This window comes from Macaca thibetana, chromosome 17 (assembly GCF_024542745.1).
Source record: "Macaca thibetana thibetana isolate TM-01 chromosome 17, ASM2454274v1, whole genome shotgun sequence".
Taxonomy (NCBI): Eukaryota; Metazoa; Chordata; class Mammalia; order Primates; family Cercopithecidae; genus Macaca; species Macaca thibetana.
In genome coordinates, this window is record NC_065594.1 from 79050953 (window position 1) to 79073533 (window position 22581).

The following is a 22581-nucleotide window of genomic DNA, read 5'->3' on the forward strand; positions in this document are numbered from 1 at the left end:
TTAAAAGGTGTTGGGAAAAACCCAGTGGGAAGGGTGTGGGTGAAGATACAGACAAGAATGAGTGATAGACCTGAGTTGTGAGGAGGTGAGGATCTGGGGCCCAGGGCAGGTGTACTTCTCATTGCTGTGGGAGGGAAGAGGAGGGGTTACTTTTGGTCATGGAGCAGTGGTTCTCAAATGCTGCTCCTGTACCAGCTGCAAACAAAAATCAATCACGGTGTTTTCTGAATGCACACCTTCCTGGTTCTCCTCCCCAGAGGGTGAGATTCAGAAGAGTTAGCGTGAGTGTCAGAAACCTGTTATTTTTTGTTTTAAGAAATGTGTATTTTTAAAGCCTCCTCGTCCCCCCGACCCTAGGACATTTTAGTGGACAAACAGATTGAGATGGAGGCAGGAGGGAAACCATAGGCAGGGCTGAGAGAACGGAGTCTGATGGGCTGATGAGAGAAGATAGAAGGATGCTAAAGATGTGTATTCTGGTAGGTTGTGTCAATAAAGCAGATTGGATCTGGGGAGAGGGAGGAGTTGAAGTTGACTCTGCTTTACCTCTTGGGCAGCTGGATGGATAGATAAAGTTCCCAGTCACTACAGAGGGAATGTAGAGAAGCAGGAGCTCCTTTCGGGGGAAGATGAGTTTAGCTTTGGACCTGTGCAGTGTTGAGGGGTTTGCAGAGTCCAGTCAGAGGTACTCGGGACACCTGGGGAAAGAAATCCAGAGCTGGATTGGATTGGACATGAGTAGGTGAGAGTTAGGTTGTGGGTGTGAGTGAGGACTCCAGAGGTGGGGGGACAGTTGGAAGCTGAGGACAGATCTTCAGGCCATTCCAGTATGTAAGGGATGCATAGAGAAAGGGGAGGCAGAAAGTAGGCAGGCTGGGGGCTTCTGTAGGCGAAGCTGTGTCTCCTCCCCTAGTCCAGTGGATGGATGTGCCCTCTTCCACGGAAGTGCTCATCCCACAGCTGCTTCCCTGGCTCTGCTTGCCACTGTTTCTCTGCTTGCCAGCCTCTGATCCCTCCTTGTCTCCAGTGTATCAGCCCATTTGTGGCATCTCTTTCTTCATATCTAGTCTGGAACCTGTAGTTCATTACCAGAGCTATGGTCTCATCCAGACTCTCAGAGACCTGGCACATCTGTTCTGCGGTGCTCATTGAGTAAGACCCTAACTTCGTATTGATTTATGGAGTCAAGTCTGGGCCCTTGGCACCGTTTCTCAGCTAAGTTTCTGGTATTCAATTCTCAGCTAAGTTTCTGGGATTCAGTCATCTCCTTATGCTACCTCCATTTTGTCCCTGGCTCAAGGCTGTTCTCAGTCTCTCCCCATCTCTTCACCCCCCCATCTCACTCTTCACCCATCCAAAAAATTGGGGCCATCACCTGGGTGCTCCTTCTACTTCCTGCTCCCTCTCCCTGACTTGTTTCTGTCCACACTCAGCTTTGTTCCTTTCCTCCCATCCAGAAGAATGAAGCAGCCTCCTCCTGAGGCCCACCCGCCACCGATTCTGAGCTCTTTCCTGTCTTTTCTAGCACTACTCCTGCTTCTTTACCTTCATTTTCTCTCCTGCAGGAATGAGCCTGGCATGTGGTTACAGCTGATGCTTTCTCCAGCGGGTGCCTTAGTGGCACCCCCTCCCTGAGTTGGGAGCCTCTGCCTGCTGCTGCGTTGACCTGGGGGGATGCATCCTTATTTGGTGAGAGGGCATAGTATAGAGATGTAGCACACAGGCCTGGAAGTGAGACTGCCTGTACTTCAGATGCTTTCTTGATGGGTAGGAGGATCAGAAAAGTTAATGTGTGTGGAGCTGCTAGAATTTTGCCATAGTAACTACTCAGGTGTAAGTAGTATTAACTGGATCCTTCTTCTGAGTCTATTCTTAAAAATACAAAAGTACAACCCATCCAACAACTCTAGCGTGTGCCTTCCCAACTGCTGACCACCTTCTTTCCAGCTCTTGAAAGGTGATCTTCCCTTATTTTTTCCCTCTTCTCACTTCCCTTCACTTTTTAACCTTGTGCCATTAGTCTGCTACTCTTCGATGGCGGGGCCCTGTTCTGCTCCGCTGTACCACTGAGCTGCTCTGAGTGAAACTCTTATTTGATCCAAAACATTTGGTAAGGAGCCTTGGGTCAGATGCAGTTAGAGAAGTTTGATGAGCCTAAGGTCCACTGGTATCAGCCCATGGTGTGGACATTTGTCTCACTGTAGAGCTGGGTGAGCCCTCAGGACTGGTAGGGTTATTCGAGGCCTGCACTCTCCACCTTCGTTCCAGCTTAGGATCCTGCCTTTGGAACCTGAATACCCTGTCCCCTGCATACTGCTGAATTGGACACCAACGTTGACTCCTTTTTTTTGTGTTCTCATGAAGGAGCAAACCATGTTCCTACTGACATTGTTTCTTAAGTATGCATTCAGTGTGGGAGATGATCCAAATAAATCTTTATTTTTGCCTCTCACTGTCTCTTTTTTTTTTTTTTTTTTTTTTTTTTGAGATGGAGTTTCGCTCTTGTTGCCCAGGCTGGAGTGCAATGGCGTGATCTTGGCTCACTGCAGCCTCCACCTCCTGGGTTTGAGCGATTCTCATGCCTCAGCCCCCCAAGTAGCTGGGATTACAGGCATGCACCAATACACCTGGCTAATTTTGTATTTTTGGTAGAGATGGGGTTTCATGTTGGTCAGGCTGGCCTCGAACTCCTGACCTCAGGTGATCTGCCTGCCTCTGCCTCCCAAAGTGTTGGGATTACAGGCGTGAGTCACCATGCCTGGCCTTCACAGTCTCTTTAAAATACACTCAGTTGGGGAACTGTTTGCTTTTCTGAAAAGCTATCAGGCCTTGTGACTTACCTTTTATGCTTTCATTCACTGATTCAGCAGATACTTCCTGAGCACTCCTGTGGGCCAGCCGGTCTCCTAGGTTCTCAGGATTCAATAGGAAGTAAAAGGCCACATGTGCGTTTAAGTGGTGATGATCTTAGGTGATAGAAGTCTTGAAATGTAGGCTCTATTTAAAAATTAAAAGTGTCCAGTTCAATATGTTAATCAACACTTCAATCTTCATTCAAAGATAAGACTTTCCCCCCCTTTTTTTTTTCCCAGTTAAGACTTGTAGTTGGCAACCATCTCTGTCAGAAAAAGCAGTGTGACAGGCTTCTGGTGCGTTCGGCTCCTCTCTGTCCCTCAGATTTCTTGTGTCTGACTTCACTAGGCTCTGGATTGAGTGGAATAGGAGGAGGAAGGAGTGGTGAGGCGCTCAGATTGTTCTTCTATGGCTCCCTGAGCCTCACACGTGGTTAAAGCCGACCCTGTGTCCTGCAGGAGCTTCAGTGGGCTCTTCAGAGACTCCTGACTTCTATCCCTGCTGCCTCCTTGACCTGGGGGTTTGCATCTTTATTTTGGTCGATTTATTCTGGCCAGTTTATTTTGGTGACTCCTCAGCGCCTAGGAACTTAGATCCCCCTAGAGTTTCCTCCTGCTGGAGTTCTTTTGGCCTGCTTGGGGGCACTGTTGTTTGAACCCAAGAAGACCCTCTGCTGACTCTCACGCACAGCCTGGCTGGTACTGCGTGCTCCTTGCCCTGGTGGTGCACATGGGTCCCAGTGCTCAGCACAGCTTCCCCGGCTCTCTAGATTTCCCGGGTTGGAGATCCACTGTATCCTTGCTGGTCACAGATTTAGTGCATGAAATAGGCCATTGAACCACGACCTCAGCTTGGTATGAAAGTGTGGCTGTACTCACAGGCACTCAAGGGTTCACTTCACAAAGCCCCCGCCTCCTGTCCTGTCTTCATGGGAGGGAACCCTCACATTCCACTGTCTGTAGCCCTGACCTGGCTGAGAGGACTGTGGGACTCAGGGGACTGCCTTGCAGTCACTCTTGGAAAGTTCTGCATATGGAGCCTCCCTTTGGTGGCAGCAGCCCTTCTCTTTTGGTACCTTAGTGGAAACTCCTGTTTTATCATCTTGTTTTGGTTGCTTTTCTGTTTTGTGGGCCAGGAACTGTTTGACTCTCTTCTTTAAGGCAGGCTTTAGCGTTTATACTTTTCTGCTGTAACCAGGCCTGGGTTGCCCAAACCTGAACAGCTCATTTACTCTTGGGGATACACTCTTCCCCACCTGTCTTAAGATTTTGGGAACTGTATTATTGAAACTTCCGAGGAATATACTCTTCATAAATTTTAGCAGCCGGGCACAGTGGCTCACACCTGTAATCCCAGCACTTTGGGAGGCTAAGGCGTGTGGATCACTTGAGGCCAGGAGTTTAAGACCAGCCTGGCCAACATGTTGAAACCCCATCTCTACTAAAAATACAAAATTAGCCAGGCGTGGTGGTTGGCTCCTGTAATCCCAGCTGCTCGGGAGGCTTAGGCAGGGCAAATCGCTTGAACCCGGGAGGTGGAGGTTGCAGTGAGCTGAGATCGCACCTCAGCCTGGGTGCGAGACTCTGTCTCAAACAAACAAACAAACAAAATTTAGCTAAAAAGGAAAACTAGGCATTAACTATGGAGGGACAAGCTTAAGAGAGGATGCTTTAAAAGATGTTTCTTTTTGTCATAAAAGTAACATTAACCACACTATAGGAAGTTTGGAAAATAGAGAAAATCCAGTCTTAGCGTTTAATTTAATTTCTTCATCTTTTCTTTTTCTCTACACTTATGTTCTTGTTTTAAAATAACTGAGTTTGTTATAAAATGAGTACATGTTCATCAGAGACAATTCTGTGATGCAGGAAAGGAGTTCAGTGCAGTGCAGGAAAGCACTAGGAAGAAATAAAATGGCATTTATTGATATTTTGGTGTTTCTGCTGTTTTTCCAGTACAAAAATTAGTATCTAAATAAATAGGTAAAAATAAATTTATCTCAATACTATTTTCTTACTTGCTTCTATTCCACCCAACAGAGTCTTTTAAAATGTAATCATAATGACCATGTATGCGCTCCACTTTTTTCTTTTTCTTTGAGACGGAGTTTCACTCCTGTTGCCCAGGCTGGAGTGCAGTGGTGCGATCTCAGCTTGCTGCAACCTCCGCCTCCCAGGTTCAAGCGATTCTCCTGCCTCAGGCTCCCGAGTAGCTGGGATTACAGGCATGTGCCATCACGCCCGGCTAATTTTGTGTTTTTAGTAGAGATGGGATTTCTCCATTGGTCTCGAACTCCCGACCTCAGGTGATCCGCCCGCCTTGGGCTCCTAAAGTGCTCGAATTACAGGCATGAGCCACCACGCCTGACCTATTTTTGTATTTTTAGTAGAGACAAGGTTTCACCTTGTTGACTAGGCTGGTCTTGAACTCTTGACCTCAGGTGATCCACCCACCTCGGCCTCCCAAGGTGCTGGGATTATAGGCGTGAGCCACCATGCCGGGCCCCGCTTTTTCCCTTTGTCATAAGCGTTCCCCTCGGATGCTGTGCTTGCAGAATTAGGTTGTTTCTCCCCTTTTTATTTCATTTTATTTTATTGTAGTAATGCTGAGAGCATCTTAACTTTCAGATACTCGTAGAAGTGAAAGAAGGTTGAATAAAGTGTATTCTCGTATAACTTTTAGTACATAAGTACATACGGCCAAATTCCAATCCCAAAGGGTAGTACCAATTTCAACTCCACCAGCAATTTAAGGGAGAAAAGATTGCTTTTCTTAAGTTATTACAGTTCGTTTTCACAGTAGCCCTATGAGGATAGGTATTGTTATTTTTCCCCTCCACAAACGAGTCTTTTCAGGCTCAGAAAATAATTTTTCCAAGACCGCATAGCTAGTAGTATGTGGAAGAGCTGAGATTTGACTCCAATTTGCTTGCTTCCAAAGCCTGTACTTTCTACTGTATCATACAGTGAAAATTTAGTCCCTTTAGTAGAAAATGGCAATGGCAATATGACTTGTTAAGCCTTAGGACAAACATCTGGGAAACAGAATCATTATTTAAACAAGGCTGCTAAATGTCTACATAGTTCTTACACCTTTTCAATCAGTGACTAGTAAGTGTGAGTTATTTTTGGTTTTACTGATAAAATACTATGTGCTAGGCACTGTTCTAAGCAGCTTACATATATTGACTCACTTAATTCTCAGAACAGCCCTGCGAGGTAGACAGTTATCCTCCCCAATTGCAGCTGAGGAAACTGAGGCACAGACATTTAAGTAACTTTCCTACTGAGGAGCAGGACTAGGATTTGAACCCAGATGATCTGGCTCCCTATTCTGTGTTGCTCACTAGTGCTTCTCAGCCTTAAAGAAGTTTATCTCCGTGTGTCTCCCAACCACTGGAATCGTCTTAGGCGAGTGATGTAAATAGTAGCTCAGGTTAGTGTAGAGCTTGAGTCTCAGTCATTGGAAACTGCATCATTGTGTCCTGGCAATGTGCTTTTCCCTCCTCCCCTTGGGACCATGGCAGCTGCTTTCCTGGGCTCTACCATGCTCCTTCTCCTGGCTGCCAGTGCACCAGTCTCCCTCTCCCCACATCAGAACCAAGATCCAGTTTACCTTTGGTAAATATGTTATATGTCCTAATTAGGATCTTTTGTAGCAGTTAGTGCTCTACAGTTGTTTTTGTGTATCCTCTGTTTTTCTCTTCCCTTATTAAGTCATCTTTTCCAACTTTTTCCATTCTCAATCTGTCTCAATATCAGTTTTAGTAATGTAGGTGGAACCTATCTTACATCAAGAAATTTTAAAATTGGCATTTTTATAGCATTTTAATAAGTGAAACTTGCTAAAGCATATCTCATCAATAATTTAGCATTTTTGAAGTGTGCTTTGTGAAATGATACTATGAGGAGCTCCTGAAGTTTTAACCCTCATTTAAATTGTGAGTATAAGTGAGAATTATAAAGTAATCCTTATTTAAATCATGATCTTCCCCCCAGATTTTTCCCTAAGGCTTTCTAAGTTACATTGCCATTGTTTTCAGTCATTTCCCAGAATTTAGTCCCTTCGGTGGACATGATACAATGGGAAGAGCATGACACTCATCTTTGGAAAGGGTTCTGTAGCCAAGTTAGGTTGGGTATGTTGTTGGCCATACTGTTTTTTGACATTGACAATGCAGATTGACACTTCAAAGACCCTTTGCAGCCCTGCAACAGAGAAATCTGTTTGACTTTATTAACTCTGTTTCTAAGATTTATTGGGGGAAATAAAATACAGGGAACAAACATAAATTTGCATTTCATTGTACTGCCCAGATTTGATCATTATTTCTGTATTGTTGTTGTATAATTTTTTTTCTCCTTTATGTGTGCATGTAAATACACATTTTTAAAGGAAAAGTCAGCCTATCTACAGTTTCATATTCTGCTTTTTTCATTTACTCTTTTTGAATGAATTCACTCCATGTCATTAAGTAATCTTTAAGCCAACTTTTACCATTATCTTTGTTTTGCCTTATTACAAAACTGAAACATGTTGAAAAAGTTCAAAAATTATACAAATATTGTATGTAGTGTAGAAAAGACTACTCCCACATAATGACTCCCACACCCACATCACCGTTGTTGGTTGTCTAGTGCTCATTCTTTTAGACTTTTTCTGTGTATGTGCTTATCTATGCATTCTTTTTTTTCCTGACACATGTATATACACACATCCATACACCTATACATTTGGTTTTATACAGAAACGGCATTCAGATACACATTCGATGTTCTTCCAGCATCTCAGATATGAAAAAACATGAGTTTGAATGATTATAACTTTTTTTTTCAATTTTTTTTTTTTTTTTAAATTTAAGATGGGGTTTCACCATGTGGGCCAGGCTGGTCTCGAACTCCTGACCTCAGGTGATCTGCCTTCCTTGGCCTCCCAAATTGCTAGGATTACAGGCACCAGCCACCACGCCCTGTCCATAACTTTTTTTTTTTTTTTCTGAGACAGGGTCTTGCTTTGTTGTCCAGCCTGGAGTGCGATGGCATGATCTCAGCTCACTGCAACTGCCGCCTCCCGGGTTCAAGTGATTCTCCTGCCTCAGCCTCCTGAGTAGTTGGGATTACAGGCACCTGCCATCATGCCGTGCTAATTTTTGTATTTTTGTAGAGACAGGGTTTTACCATGTTGACCAGGCTGGTCTTGAACTCCTGACCTCAGGTGATCCGCCTGACTCGGCCCCCCAAAGTGCTGGGATTACAGGCATGAGTCACTGCACCTGGTCAATTGTAACATTTTATCATACTAAAATAAGTTTTTTTGCAGTATTTTCTCACTTAGAAACACTTAGAACATCTTTGTAACTAAGTTATTGATTGCATCTTTAACTTCATTTTAAGAAAATAATCATAAATGTTGAATTATAGAGTCAAAGGATAAGAATATTTTATTTTATTGTAGACAGAGTCTTGCTTTGTCGTCCAGGCTGGAGTGTAGTGGCATGATCTCAGCTCACTGCAAGCTCTGCCTCTCAGGTTCAAGCGATTCTCCTGTCTCAGCCTTCTAGTAGCTGGGATTACAGGTGTGCACCACCATACCTGGCTAATTTTTGTATTTTTACTAGAGATGGGGTTTCACCGTGTGTTGGCCTTGAAGTCTCAACCTCAAGTGATCTGCCTGCCTCATCCTCTCAAAGTGCTGGGATTACAGGCGTGAGCCACTGCCCCTGGCCTGATTGTGTATTTATTGTAGAGCCAGGGTTAGAACCTAGGTCAGAAAACCTGCCCTGTTGTTTCTTGAATCTTGCATTATTTTTTGCCTTGGCATCTTTGTTTGTTTGTTTGTTTTTTCCTGGAATCCCTCCTGGAGTACATTTTTTTCATGTAAGGACACAGGTAGTGAACTTCTGAATCTTGCTTGGCCATTCTTGTGCGGTCCTGAATGACTGGATTCCTAATTACCTAGTGTGGGTTTCCTCTTTGTTTGTGGGTGCAGCCTTTTCCAGCAAGAGGCTCAAACTTCAAATGGCAGGGCTGACTCTAGGTTCTGTTTTAGTATGCAAGGCATATGAGTAGGCTGGTTTGTATATAGGGTGCAGAGGTGGGGAGTAGGTAGTGGTGGGGGGAGGCAGGAATGTGAGAACCCCCTGCAGTCGTCAAAGCGGAGCTCAGTGCTTTCTGTGGCTTCTACTCCTGAGTGAAGCTGCCCTTCTTATTACCCTCCTTTTCCATTCCCCGTCACCTGTGCTGTGATCTGGTTTGGAAGTTTGAAGTTACCCCAAGCTCTCTTCTATTTTTTTGCAGACCTCCAACCCCCTTAATGTTCTCCTTAAGCAGATTGCCCCCCACCCCACCCTTTTTGGAGAATTTCTAGGATTTTATTTTGGGGGAATAAATAAACTTCTTTTCCAACCTGGAATGGTGGGGGAAAGGCTGTTTGTAGACAGTGGGTTTGGGGACGGGTTTGAGGCCCCAGTGTCATGCTTGCTCGGTGGCATTTGCACCACTGGAGATGATTTTAGACAGGGTGTGGGCCCAACAGTAAACACCATTGAAATAAAAGTCAAGTCATGACTCCCTTTTCAGTTCTTTTTTTTTTTTTTTGAGATATGATTTTTATTGAGCTTATCCACCACAGTGGAAATAATGTCTGTACAAAACCAAATGTTTGTTACTATAACTTCTGCATCACAATTAAAATCCAAATAGTTTTAAAAACAGTCCACTCAATCAAAACCCACTACTTCAGAATCAATAGCTTCTTTGAAGCCACACTAACACTTAAATATGGTTAAGACTCAAATGCAGAAATTTTGTTGGTTGGAAAGCTAATTAAACTTCCAACTTGCTCAAATAGAATCACAAAAAGACAAAATTGTGTTTTTCACAGAAATACAGTCCACTGGAATCACCAACACTGGACAGCTGTTCTAGTATTTAAGAGTCCTGAGATAACACGGAATCCAGGCATCCATTAGTCTTCTGTTGTCCTTTCTTCCCAATCAGAGATTTGTGGATGTGTGGAATGACACCACCACCAGCAATTGTACCCTTGATGAGAGAATCCAATTCTTCATCTGCACGAATAGCAAGTTGCAAGTGACGAGGGGTAATATACACTTTACCTTTAAGTCTTTTGATGCATTTCCTGCCAGTTCAAGTCCCTCTGCGGTGAGGTACTTCAGGATGGCTGTGCTGTACACAGCGGCAGTCGTGCCCACACGTCTGTGACTGGTCGTCCTAGATTTCAGGTGTCGATGAATATGGCCGACTGGGAACTGCAAGCTGGCTCTCTGCGAGCAGGAAACCGCCTTTGTCTTGGCCGTTCCAGAGTCCTTCCCAGCCTTACTGCCAGCCATTTCGAATTCTGCTGAAGCTCAAGCAAGGCAGAGAAAGGGCTAATCAGACCCACGGTGAGATCCCACCGCCTACTCATTCGTTGCACCGTGATTCAAACTGCCCTTTTCAGTTCTTACTATTCCTGATTGGATCAAATAGAAAATCTTGGTTTGGTGCTAGTCTGAAAGACCTCTCTAATAATGGCTATTTTCCCATTGTAACAATAAGAGCAGGAGGTAATATTAGACTTTAATAACTTTGTTTTGTTACATGCTGGTGCAAAAGTAATTGCGGTTTTTGCCATTAAAAGTAAAATGGCAATTACTTTTGTACCAACCTGTATTTGTGTGTGTGTGTATGTGTTTGCGTGTTTGCGACACAGTCTCACTCTGACACCCCAGATGGAGTGCAGTGGTGCAATCTTGGCTCACTGCAACCTCTGCCTCCCTGGTTCAAGGATTCTGATGCCTCAGCCTCCCAAGTAGTAGCTGGCATTATAGGTGCCCACCACCACACCTGGTTAATTTTTGTATTTTTAGTAGAGACAGGTTTTCACCATTTTGGCCAGGCTGGTCTCGAACTCCTGACCTCAGGTGATCCGCCCACCTTGGCCTCCCAAAGTGCTGGGATTACAGGTGTGAGTCACCGTGCCTGGCCTAGTGTGTTTATTTTTATAGTTACCACCTACTAATGAGAAAGCGACACTTGTTTTCCATTTACTGTAGTGATACCAAATTTCCTTTAAAATATTTATGTAAATCACAGTAAGGTGATTTAAAGAAAAATATTAAATAACAGGATCAGGGCAGGCAGAAACTGTGGTGCTGTAGTGGTAATGCCTGCAGTTTGAGAAATGCCCTCAATTCTCCTGAGGATTGCTTGTATTCTTCCCCAGATCTTGGTAATTGTTGATTCTTTCTCTGGACTCAGTTGAAAGGACACATTTCTCTGGTATTTTGAGGGTTCTTTTATTTTGAAACAACTTTGGAATGGTGGGAATGTGGACAGGTGTCCTGTCTGCTGTCTTAGACTGGAATTTTACCTGGCGGTCTTCTTGGTTTCATTGTTTTTGCTGGACTGTTTTCCTCTTTCCTTTTTCTTTTTTTTTCTTTTTCTTTCTTTTGAGACAAAGTCTTGCTCTTGTCCCCCAGGCTGGAGTGCAATGGCGCGATCTTGGCTCACTGCAACCTCCGTCTCCCGGGTTCAAGTGATTCTCATGCCTCGGCCTCCTTAGTAGCTGGGATTACAGGTGCCTGCCACCACGCCCGGCTAATTTTTGTAGAGACGGCATTTCACCATGTTGGCCAGGCTGGTCTCGAACTCCTGACCTCAGGTGATCTGCCCGCCTCGGCCTCCCAAAGTGTTGGGATTACAGGCGTGAGCCACCGCACCCAGCCTCTTTCCTCTTTTTCGAATTAATTTTAGTGTTTGGGGTTTCAATGGGGCTTGTTCCCCGCTTCAGCTAGGCCGTTGCTCAGTATCAGTCCCCCCACCCATTAGGTGCTGAAGGGCCACTCAGAAGCCCAAACTTGCAAGGATTTTTCTGCTCGGATCTCTTACGCTTTTCTCCCAGGGAGAGGTCCCATGGCTCATCAAAGCTTTAAAACAAGACTTGGGTTCCTCCGCCGTGCAGGCGTGTGTTCTGCTTGCCCTTTCTCCAACCCAGACTCACGTAGGCTACGCTGAAACTGCGGGGGCAGACCCTCTTGTGTGGCCTGGGGACGTTCCAGCGCCATCTTTGTAGCTCGGGCATCCTTGCTTGTCACCCTGTTTGGTTGACTCCGACTCCTTGGGTCCTTGAACACAGGGAGGCACCCCGGCTTGGGGCCAGCTGTTACCGCACACGCCCCGGCATGCAGCCCTCTGGTGTCTCAGCTGCGCTGACGGATGCCCACCCGGCGGTGCTTCTCCAGGCCCCAGGCGTTTCCTTTGGTCTCTGTAGAGGTTGTGGGGGGCGGGTTGGAGAGGAGAGTTACTTGCCAGCACTTTAAAATTGGCTTATTTCAGACCTAAGTTCAGGTGTCTGTGATGTCCTGAGGCGGATGATCTGGCAGCCTCAGTGCGAGTTGTTATGTGGCAGCATCCGCCCAGCTCTCGCCCACCTTCTTGCCATCGACTCCCCCATTTCACTGTCTGCCTGGCCTCTGTAGGCACTTGAATTTACAACACATTTTCTTGCCACTAACCACACATTTCCCCCCTTGAGAAGTATTATTTCTTCTTTCTTACAGTTTATCACATGGTCCAGAACTTTCTGTAAGCTTCCTGATTTACTTTTTAAGAGTTATTCCAACTGTTAACTGATTTATCCTATATTTGTGTGTTACAGTCATAATTTTTTAAACTTCTATTGGCTTTTAAAATTATTTCATTATATTTCTTGTCTAATTAGTACTTTTAGTAATTGCTGCTTTTTACATTTAATGAAAGTATTAATGTCTGTATAAAATCTCCCTAAGAAGTATAAACCCAACTGGTGGCCACCACAGCGGTGGGACCAAAATGAACATTTAGGTGCCCAGTGCCTTTGCTGACTTGCAGATTTGATACACTTTTCTCTGGCATGCAGGCCTCTGTGTTTGGTGCTGTTTTAGGACTTCCTTTTAAAATTTTGCAGCTCACTCTTTCCTCCCCTTTAATTCACATTGTGTAAGTATTTTAGATGTGGAGCACATTTTTTGTATATAGAGGGTAAGTTCTTCTCTTTCCTGACCTTTTTTTTTTTTTTTCCTGGAAACTTCTTAGCACTTTCTCCGGCTTATTTTCCAGATAAACTGTATAACTATTGCTTTGATAACAAGTGTTTATTGACTGCCGGCCTGAGCCAGGCACTCTGCCCAGTTGTTTGGGGACCTGCATGAGGAGTGGTCAGTGTAGCAGGTGTCCAGTGTCATTGAATTTTCCCCAATGCATTAGGGACAGGAGCTGATTGATGGCTTCCAGTGTTTTACTTCTAAACACTGTAGGGAAATGGGTGTAACAAAAATAAACCTGGAACATTTTGATCCCTGGGCAGTCTTTGTTGAGATGATCACCAGGAGGCACTCATTCCTCCTTAATGTGGTCACTGAATCTAAGTTTCATTAAGTTTTCTTCTAGGAAGTCCAGAGACTTGAGGAATAAATCATAGTGGAAGTGGAACATGTCTCTTGCAAGGCGTGGGTTTACTGTGCTTTTGTGGATTTCTGCCCTTAGTTTTGGTTTAGCTCCTTTCTGATGAAAAACTTTATAAGAAAATTACTTTATGAGACATCAAGTCACCCCATACTTGTGAGAACCCTGAGAAATTTGCCAAATAGTTAAGTAGTCAGACATAGAAAAACCAATGTTGTGGTAGGATATGGCGGCCCCTCCTCTCAAGGGTGTGAACCCTACAGGGCTTTTTGATGTCTGTATTTTTACATGCGTGACTTGTGGAGGCAGGCAGTTTCTGGGTTGCTCCCCTACCTGTCTGTCTTCAGCTAGAATGCTTCTGTAACAGCCCACAGGACAAAACTTTGCAAGGCCTGTGGTTAGTGTCTCCAGTAACCAAAAGATACATATTTTATTCAGGTAAAATTTGCTGTTTTAACTGTTTAAAAATGTTCACTTATTGACTTCCACTACATTTACATTGTTGTACATTTAACACCAACCACAATTTAATTGCAGAACATTTTATCACGCCAGAAAGAAACAGAGTACCCATTAAGCCAAGCTTGTCACCCTGCAGCCCATGGGCCATATGTGGCCCACGACAGCTTTGAATGCAGCCCAACACAAATTTGTGAACTTTCTTAAAACATTCTGAGATTTTATCAATTTTTTTAAGCTTATCAACTATTGTTAGTGTTAGTGTACTTTATGTGTGGCCCTAGATAGTTCTTCTTTTCCAGTGTGGCCCAGGGAAGCCAAAAGATTAGACATCCCTGTATAAAGCAGTCATGCCCCACTACCTTCTCCCAACTGCCCCTGGCAAACACTAATCTGCTTTCAGTCCGTATGGATTTTAAAATTCTGGACATTTCATATAAGTGGAATCATACAGTATGTAACTTTGTGTGACTGGCTTTTTTTCACTTAGCATATTGTTTTTGAGGTTCATCCATGTTGTAGCATGTGTCAAGATCCATTCCTTTTATGGCTGAATAATATTCTATTGTATGGATATACATTTTGTTCATTTGTTGATGGACATTGGTTTGTATCCACTTTTTGTCTTACCATGATAATGCTACTATGAACATTTGTATGTAGGTTTTTGTGGAAAAACACTGTGTTTTCAGTTTTCTTGGGTATATGCCTCAGAGTGTAATTGCTAGGTCATGTCATAATTCTATGCTTGACTTTTTGAGGAACCAAAAAGATATATCTTAAGTATTAAAATAGTAATCATATAAAGTTATTGTACTTCCTTCTTATATATTAAAAAGAAATGGTTTCTTTATAGTCAGGCAGAACCAAGTTCAAATCCCGGCCCCTCTACTAACTAACCGTAACCTTTAGTGGGTTATTTACCCATTCTTAGTTTATTTCTTCACCTACAGAATGCTGATAATTAATTCCTGCTTTAGGGCTATTATAATCACTGAGATGGTATTACATGTAAAGTGCTTTTATTAGCACAGTGCCTGGCATAAAATACTCCACATATACTGTAATATTTATTTTAGGATAATACATAGTCATCCAAGCCTGATTAGTATTTATTGCCTCAAAGAAATGACTGTGTACTTTGGTCAAACCAAAAAGAAATCAGACCCGAAAGGAAATCTTAAACTATGTATTTTTATATTATCTTTGCCAGAGAGGTATTTTGCATTTTTACTTTTAGGTTAATGCATTGTCTGTTATTCTCAAAATTTGTAGCATCCCTATTTTCAAAGGTGGAAGGATCTCCTGCAGAGAAGTGACTTTTTCTTAACCTTCTGTTTGATCTCTGCTTGGGTTCTGTATGTGTGAACCACTTCCTGGCTCTGCTCATAGAGAGGCCGAAGATTGCTAGTGACTTGCCCCATCTCAATGTGTAAGGATTCACCATATGGATCTTTTTCTTGAATTAGTAACTAGTTACAAATTATTTTTTCTAATTGTCAAAATAGATTTTTTTTTTTGTAAAAAATTAAGATCTCCATGAACAGGCCAGAGATTATCACTGTTAATATTTTCGTAGATGCTTCTAAAAAAAGTATTGATATATTATTTTTGTATAGTAATACCCCTAGAACATTTTGCACTTACTATTTAGGAACATCTTTCCAAGGTGTGAAATATTTTTCTACAACCTGTTTCTTAATGTTGAATATTATTCCATTTTTATGGATAGAACATAATTTACCCATTTCCCAATTGGATATTCATATTGTTTCTAGTCTTTTCACTATTATAAACAGTGCTGCGATGAACATTTTTGTAGCAAAATCTTTGTGCTCATTTATGATAATTACTTTGGGCTAAATTTCTAGAAATGGATTTCTTGGATCTGTGTTGCAACCTCCACCGACTGCAGTCTTTATATTTCGTTCACAATTACATTTACTTTTGTTACACAGGGCACCACTTTGATTTCTGTTAGTGCCGTTTGTGATTGTGTATGTCTTTTACTTGAAATCCACTGTAAAGGTGAACATTTCTTTGAACCGTGGCACTATATGGCAATGCAGTGTAGTCAGTTGTGCTTGCGGTCCGGATTATCAGAGCTTGAATTCTGGTTCTGCTGCTCACTAGCCTCTTCTTGCGCACTGTTTCAGTGTACTCTGCCTCACCTTTTATTCTGTTTCTACAGAGTCCCATTTGGTGTGTAAGCTGGTTTGTTGTTCTTATTTCTCTGTTCCTCCTGTGGAGCTTCTTTTCTGTGGCCACCCTAGACCATTGAGGATGGAAGCTGATGGATAAAAATGCTGCCCTGTTCCACCTGTGATGGTAGTTGAGACACATTCACCAGGCTTCTTAGAAAGTCCTGCAGATTCCAGCATCTGTCAGAAACATCTGTCACTCATGGCGATCGCCTACTTGACAGTGCCCTTCTTTGGACTCTTCCTCTGTTTCCCTCCCTGTGTCCTTCACCACTGCTCCCTGGGATCATATCCTAAAATAAAGTACCTGCCTGTAAGCCTTTGCCTCACCTTTTACTCTCAGGGGAACCCCGGCTAAGACATTTTGTTGTCATGGATAGGTAATATAATCTCCGAGTCACAGTTTTGTCTTCTGTATAAATCTGAGAAGAGTAATGTCTACCTCATAGGGTTATTTTGAGGATTAAACCATGTAATTCATTCATTCACCACATAGTTACTGAAAGGCAACTGTGTGCTAAGTGGTGGCATTCTGGCTATGGGGATATGGGCAGTGAGCAAGACAGCTAGGACCCTATCTTCATAGAGTTTACCTTCTGATGAAGGAGACAGACAAAGAAGCAAACAAAGAATTTCAAGTAGTAAAGAATGCCACAGAGTAAATTAACCAGGATGACGCACTCAAAAGCAAAAAATCACGATTGAAGTCCACTCTGGGGAGGTGCTGTTTGAAATGAGGACTGAATGATGAGGATAAGCTGGACATGGGAAGAACATTTTGGGTAGAGAGAGTAACAGGCACATAGGCCCTGTAGTGGAGTGGCAGGAGCAAAGTAGCACACGTAAAGTGTCATGCTAATGCCTCCACTTCCTAAGGGCTTAATAAATGTTGGTTGGTATTAGTAGTTACTAGTTGGTTATATTAGTAATTAATAGTAGAGGTTAGATCAAAGGGATAGCCCATTGTTAACAAATAGCAGTAAGTGGTCAGTTTAGCCTTATGAGTTGATGACAAATTGGTTTCATAGAATAAGCAGTAATTGGGCAGGATGAGAATGGTTTCATAGTATACTTTAACTTGTTGATATGGTAAATTACATTGATTTGTTTCGCATTCCCAGGATAAGCTTTATTTGGTCATGATGTATTGTTTTTATATAATGCTAGGTTTGATTTACTGATGTTTTGTTGAGAATTTTGCATCTGTTAATATGTTAATAAAGTATATTGGTCTAATTTTTGCCTTTTAATGTCTTTACCTGGTTTTGCTAACAGTGTATCATTGCTTCATAATGTGAGTTGGAAAGCGTTCCCTATTTTTCTGTGTTGTAAAAGAGTTTGTGTAGAATTGGTATTTAAATGCTTGGTAGAATTCTCCTCTGAAGCCATCAGGCTTGGAGTTTTCTTTGTTGGAAGTCTTTTAACTATAAATTCAATTTCATAATATTTATAGGACTGTTTAAATTATCTATTTCTTCTTGAATGAGCTTTGGTAGATTGTGTCTTCCAAGGAGTTTGCCTGTTTCATCTAAGTTGTTAAATTTATGGGTATAAAGTATTTCGTAACATTCCCTTTCAAAAAAAATTTAGTTGTGATAAATTTTAGTAGTGATAAGAAATGCATAATATAAAACTTACTATTTTAACTATTTTTAAGTCACAGTTCAGTGACATTAAGTACATTCACGTTGTTGTGCAACTTCTTACTGTCCTTTTAATGTCTCTGGGATCAGTAGTGATGCCCCCTCTTTATTCCTGATATTGATAATTGTGTCTTCTCTCTTTTTGTCCTGATCATTTCTGCTGGAAGTGTATCAGTTTTATTGATCTCAGATAAGCAGCTTTGAGTTTCATTGATTTGTCTCTATTATAGTTTGATTTTTCCATTTCATTGATTTCTACTCTTAATTATTTTTTTACATCTGCTTGCTTAGATTTTAATTTGCTCTTTTTTTTTTTTAAAGATTGTAACCTATACCATTATTTGAGACCTTTTTTCTTCCTAATATAAGCATTTTTATGCTACACTTTCCTCTCTAAGCATTGCTTTAGCTACAGTCCACAAATTTTGCTTGGTTGTGCTTCAGTTTTTAATTCTGTTTTAAATATAGTCTAATTTCCTTTGTGACTTTCTCTTTGACCCAGATATTGTTTAGAAATGTGTTGTTGAGTTTTCACATATTTGGGGGATTGTCCATCTTTCTGTTGTTGGTTTCTAATTTTTTTTTTGTGGCCAAGGAACATGCTTTGTATGATTTTAATTCCTTTAAATTTTTTGAGGAATCTTTTATGCCCAGAATATAGTCTATTTTGGTGAATGCTCCATCTGCACTTGAACAAATGTGTAACTTGCTGTTGTTGGGTGGAGTGTTCTATGAATGTCAATCAGGCCAAGTTGGTTGATAATGTTTTTCAGGTCTTGTATATCCTTACTGATTTTACTAGTCAGCTTGGGCTGCCGTAACAAAATACCACAGACTGGGTGGCTTAAAGAACAGAAATTAATTTTCTCACAGACTCAGAAGCTAGAAGTCCAAGCTTAGGGTCTTGGCAAGTTTGGTTTCTCCTGGGGCCTTGCAGGAGCCTGCTGCCTTCTAGCTGTGTCATCACATGGTCTTCCCTTTGTGTGTGGGAGCATCCCTGGGTCTCTCCTTTTTCTTACAAAGACATGTCACATTGAATTAGGGCTCAGTCTATCCTTATGACCTCACTTAACCTTAATTCCCTCTTTAAAGGGCCTCTCTCCAAACACAGTCAACATAGAGCTTCAACATACCAATTTGAGGGGGTCACGTTCAGTCCATAACAGTGATTTTCTGTTTACTTGTACTATCCATTACAGTGAGAAGAGTGCTGAATTCTCCAATTATATTTGTGGATTTATCTATGTCTCATTTCAGTTCTATTAATTTTTGCTTCATTGAAGTCCTTTCTCAGCTCTCAGATTCTATGATTCTCTGTGTACCCCCCACCCAATGTTTTAATTATGCAAAATTTCAAACATGCCACAAAGTAGAAAGAGTGGTACACTGAACACCCATATACCCATCACCTAGATTCTACAATTAACATTTTAGTATGTTTGCTTTAGCAAATATCAATCCCTCTATTTATTTGATCAGTGCCGTATTATTTTTTAAAATGCATTTCAAAGTAGATTATAGTCACATTTTCTCTAAACACTTAAATGTGCATTGTTATTAACCAGAGTTTAAGAATTATTTAAAGGTTTTTTTTGAGTTAAAATTTTTACGTAAAGTACAAATCTTGAGTTGATGAGTGAATCTTATTGTGTATAATGATACTGTATACTTATCCTGTGATGTGCAAGTTTTTGGATATTTGTGTATTATTGCTTTCCATATAGGTTTTTGAGATCTGACTTCTGCTCATCTTGAGAGGAATACTTAATGGTAATTATCAGATCTGTATTTTTAGGGGTTTGTTTGGTCCTGGACAGAATTAAAATGGTTGTATAAACAGGGTCAGTTATTAGTTCAGTAAGTATTTGCTTATATTTAGTTTTAATTTTTAATTGTGGTAAAATGTACATAATATAAAATGTACAATCCTAACTATTTTTGTGTCTAGTACAGTAGTATTAAGTACGTTCATATTGTGCAACCGATGTCTGTAACTCTTCTCATCTTGCAGAACTGAAACTCTGTACCCATTAAACAACTTCCCATTTCCCCCTTCCTCCCCTCCGCTGTACCCTTCCTCTGGCAACCACTTTTCTACTTTCTGCCTCTGTGAATTTTACTACTCTAGGTACTGCAAATAAGTGGAATCATATAATATTTATCTTTTTGTGACTGGCTTATTTCATACAGCATAGTGTCCTCAAGGTTCATGCATGTTGTTGCATGTGCCAGTTTCCTTCCTTTTTAAGACTGAATTGATCACCCTTATATGTGTGTGCCACATTTTGTTTACCTGTTTATCCATTCATCTGCCAGTGGACACTTGGGTTGCTCCCGCCAGTATTTGAGCACCTGCTTCACATCACTCCCCTTTTGTTTAACAAACACTCTTGACTGCCTTTACGTGCCAGGTCCTGTTAGAGGCATGAGGGATGCTGCAACAGGGAATGTACCAGACAAAGCTGCTGCCCTAAATAAGCTTGTGTTCTAGTGGAGACTGAAGGTGGGGGAATGGACAATAGACCAAGCAATATATTTCCTTGATTCTAAAATGCATTTGTTCCCACATTTTAATGATTCTAAAGTTGGAACGCGCCTTATAATTGATGATGTCTTAGAATTATATTTGGCAGTGTTTATTTTTTAGTGGCCATAAAAATAATGGTGTATCAGTTTGAATCATAGAGTTGATGAATCACTATTAAATCCACTGTTAAGTGCTATGAAAAAAGCGGGACAAAGGATAAGGTGGTGACATTTGAGCAGAGCATGTGTTTTAAATGATGTTTAAATGATGTGTTTAAATGATGTGTTTTCATAGCAGGACGTCATCCCTGAAGGAGGCAGTGTGTTGATTCACATTTGGCACAAGCTCTGACCCCAGTGTGAGCGGGTAGCACTTTGCAGGCTGGTTATTTTGAGTGGCACTGGTAGAGAGGAGAGAGACCTGGCAGGTGAAGGCTTGGGGGAGCATTTTGCTAGATGGGCCCGGATCTTGTAGGTGGGAAAGACAGCATGTCCGGAACTTAGTCAGAGCCATCTCAGCAACTGCCAGCAGTTCTTCCAGTGGCCCAGAACAAAACTCAGTTTTATTCCTGACTTCTCTATCTGCCCATACACCCAGTCAGTCAGCATATCCTGTCTGCAGCACCTTCACAACATATCCCAGTTCCGACCCCCCTCTTCATCTCCACCTCCACCCTGCTGGTTTGAACATCCTCCTTTCTTCCTTGGATTCCCTAACAGCCTCCTAACTGGTCTCCTATCTTCCACCCTTTCCTTGCTGTAATTTCTTCTCAATTTAACAACCAAAGTGATCTTTGGTTGATCTTTTCCAATCATGTTACTCCTCTACTGAGACCTCCCCAAAGCAACTTGCACATCCAGAGGAAAGGTTTTAAAGTCCTCATAATAGACTGTAGGGCTCTGGACTATTTTCTCCCATCACCACTTCTTTGACCTTAGCTCCCTCCCTGTCTGCCTCATGCTCACTCTGCTTTTGCCGGTTGGCAGCCTTATCATCTCTTAATCATGTTGAGCATGTTTTCATCTCAAAGCATTTGTGCTTGCTTTTTTTTTCCACCAGGATCACCCTTCCCTCAGGTATCTGCAAGCCCTATATCTTCAGGTCTCTGCTCAGATCCACATTACAAGAAGGTCTTCCCTAACCAGGTTGGATAGACGGCACCCCTCCTTCCCCACCAGCAGTGGGCCAAGTTATGCTGCAGTAGCAAACAACTCTGAAATATCAGGAACCCGAGACAACAAGGCTCACATCTCACTGCTGTTCCATCTCCATTGTGAGTTACCTGGGAGGGGTCCACTCTACACTGTCGTCAGCCCCGGGAGCTGGCTGATGGCTACCCCACCATCTTGCACATTGGCAGATGAAAAGAGCAAGAATGATTCCCTGGCTCTTAAAGGGTCCTCCTGGAAGTGACATAGCTTTCATTTACTTGGCCAGAGCAAGTCACATTGCCATGCCTCACTTCATTTGGGAGTGGGGGTGGGGAGCAGTCCTACCATGGGTTTGGGAAGAGACAGGAAATATGTGGTGAATAACAAAGCCACAGGTTTTATTTTCCCTAGTTCATTTTGCGTAGGATTTATTTCCGTCTGACATAATGTATATCTACCTTGTTTTGTTTGTTGTTGCTTTTCTCTCCTGTCTAGACTCTAAACTACAAGACTAGGGACTTTGTCCACAGTTTATTGCTGTGCCTCAGAACCTAGAATAATGCATGGTACAGCATGGATGCCTACTCACATTTAGAGGATGATTGAGAATACCAAAGCAAACCACTCATTTATTCATTTGGTGGATGCGTTGGGAGTTTGGTATTCAAGTTGGGAATGTGAATTAGGGAGATTTGAGAGGTTAGAAAAGAAGAGATGGTGTGAGATAAGAAGTTGTAGAGCAGATATACTAGAGAAAATCAGTGGAAACGCTGGTAAGTGTAGAGTGTCATCTTGAGATTTGAGATCAAGAATTTATGGTGAGGTCTTGTAGCTCAGCTCTGTGACTTTCTCCACTCACGTTGAGTTGCTCAAACTGGCAAGGAAGAGGAAGGAATGACGGGGACCATTGCACAAGGACAAGTGGAAACCCAAGTTGAAGGAAAGATGAATCAAGCTGCCCCTTGCACTTACATCACCCCTGCTCCATCTTCAGTCCTGTCAGAGTCACAAAGGAGCTTGCCTTTAATGGGGGAAACCTGGGGTGTTGTGATGGTGCTGGTGGTAGGAGCAATATTCTCTATATTCATTCTTTTCTCTTTTTTTTGAGATAGAGTCTTGCTTTGTTGCCCAGGCTGGAGTGCAGTGGCACAATCTTGGCTCACTGCAACCTCCACTTGCTGGATTCAGGAGATTCTCCTGCCTCAGCCTCCTGAATAGCTGGGATTACAGGTGCCCTCCCAGCACGCCTGGCTAATTTTTGTATTTTTGGTAGTGACGGGGCTTCATGATGTTGGCCAGGCT

General features: G+C 42.3%; 1 protein-coding gene and 1 pseudogene across 2 annotated transcripts in view; one reads left to right on the top strand and one right to left on the bottom strand.

Annotated features, from left to right (window-relative positions):
* Positions 1 to 22581, top strand: part of UBAC2 (UBA domain containing 2) — an 885094-nt gene that overhangs the window by 703186 nt on the left and 159327 nt on the right. The window lies entirely within an intron of this gene.
* LOC126940225 (histone H2A.Z-like) lies at positions 9777 to 10266 on the bottom strand (annotated as a pseudogene).